Below are 2500 nucleotides of genomic sequence, written 5' to 3' on the forward strand. Positions count from 1 at the left end.
AGGATTAGAAATGGAGAGAGTGAGTGGTTTGAAGTAAAGGTGGGACTTCGTCAAGGATGCGTTATGTCGCCCTGGCTGTTCAACTTATACATGGATGGGGTGGTGCGAGAGGTGAATGCTAGGGTAGTGAGTCAGGGATTGGAGATGGTTAAAGAAAATGGAGAAAAGTGGGAGGTGAGCCAGCTGTTGTTTGCGGACGACACTGCGCTTGTGGCAGGGTCAGAGGAGGGATTGAGGAAGCTGGTGGCAGAGTTTGGGAGAGTATGTGATAGAAGAAAGCTAAAGATAAATGTGGGTAAAAGTAAGGGGTGAAAGTGGCAGTAGACTGGAAGTGAACATTAAGGGAGAGCGACTGGAGGAAGTGGATAGTTTTAGATACTTGGGTGCAAGTGTAGCAGGAAAAGGTGGAGTGAAGGTGGAGGTAGAATGTAGATTGAGAGAAGCGAGTAAATGCCTTGGTGGTTTAAAGAGTGTAATGAGGAATAGACATTTGGGAATGTATGCGAAGAGGAGACTGTATGAAGGAGTGATTGTGCCAACAGCACTGTATGGGGCAGAAACGTGGAACATAAGGGAAGAAGAGAGAAGGAGTTTGAATGTGTTTGAGATGAGGTGTCTGAGAAGTATGGTGGGGGTTACTAGGCTGGATAGAGTGAGAAATGAGGAGGTGAGGAGGAGAACAGGGTGAAAAAGGATTTGGGAGATAGGGTTGATGAAAGAATATTAGGATGGTTTGGACACATGGAAAGAATGAGTGAAGAAAGACTAGTAAAAGAGGTATGGAAGGCAGATGTGGAGAGAGTGAACATGAGGGGACGTCCTAGGATGAGGTGGATGGATGGGGTGAAGGGGGCTTTGGGGAAGAGGGGAATGTCTGTTGAGGAAGGAAGGGAGAGGACGGAAGACAGAGGTGAGTGGAGAATGGTTGTATATGGATGATGTTGTGACTGCATGAGGAGGAATGGTCGGGGGGTGGGGGTGGGGTAGTATGTGTGAGTAAATTTTGACGCAGCCCGAAGGGATTTCTCCCCGTCCTCGCCTTATATGCAAAGGGGGACGGAGAGGGTGGGGTCGCCGATTAAGTGAAGCGGGCTTGCTGTGGATGTACTGTGTCTTGCGACACACTGCTTCTGACCCAGGGCGGTGGGCAGGGTGCAGGGATGACCCGTCATCCAGGAGGTGCTCAGATGAGAGGAAGGGTGGGAGGGGTGTGGAGTGTATTTAGGGATGAAATGGGTGGGAGTGTTTTTATGCCTTCCCCTTTTTGGCTACCTCCCTTGTAAGGGGGAAAAAGCCTTGGTATATGTATGTATGTATATATATATGTAAAATATGTATATAGTATGTATATATATGTATATGTATATATATGTATATATGTATGTCTATATATGTATATATATATGTAATACATGTATATATATGTATATATATGTGTATATATATGAATATATATGTATATATATATATATATGTATATATATGTATATGCATGTATATACATGTATGTATATATATATATATATATATATATATATATATATATATATTGTATATATATGTATATATGTATGTATGTATATATGTATATATGTATGTATATATGTATATGTATATGCCAGTATATATATATATATATATATATATATATATATATATATATATATATGTTGAGACATTCTGACAGGTTTGATGTAAGCGGAATAGGAAACACAGGAGTCTTAGTCTTGAGTTTATTCCTGACTAGTTTCGCAGGTATGCTTTTTCAAAGGAATATGAAAAAGCATACCTGCGAAAACTAGTCAGGAATAAACTCAAGACTAAGACTCCTGTGTTTCCTATTCCGCTTACATCATATATATATATATATATATATATATATATATATTGATAAGTATTTTAGACAAATTATTTAGATGATGGAGAACATAAACACAGGGGAAGGCTCGGAACCCTAAACACTCTAACGTTTCGTTCGCGTAGAACTTCTTCAGAGAGAGTATGTAGAACTGCAATTGAAGTTTATGTACTAAATCTAATTACCTTTTCGGACACTTGGGAAAGGTCGTTTTTTCTGGCGTGTTTTAGAATTAAAATACTAGTTTGTTTAGCTAAATGGATAAACCCTCCTCGATGATGCAATGAATTATTAGTTGAAATATATGCTGATTCAACAATTCTTCTAAAACACGCCAGAAAAACGACCTTTCCCAAGTGTCCGAAAATGTCTTCTTAAGGTCGTGAAGACGACTGCAGGCTCACCGTAACAACGGAGCCATCCACCAACATTTTTCGATGCCCACGATAAAAAGCCGCCCCTAGTAGATCTCATAAGGATACAACAACCATTCACCATGATAACAATTATGAGTGAGCATCGCTTTACAAAAGCCTATCTTAAATGTACAGATTTCATCTGATTATGTCCTTCCCTCCAATAGAAAATACAGACCGTCACCACGGGACAAAAACCCACATGGGGATTGTGTCCAGACTTCCG

Source organism: Oratosquilla oratoria, chromosome 37 (assembly GCF_046742065.1).
Source record: "Oratosquilla oratoria isolate Oo_2021 chromosome 37, ASM4674206v1, whole genome shotgun sequence".
Classification (NCBI taxonomy): domain Eukaryota; kingdom Metazoa; phylum Arthropoda; class Malacostraca; order Stomatopoda; family Squillidae; genus Oratosquilla; species Oratosquilla oratoria.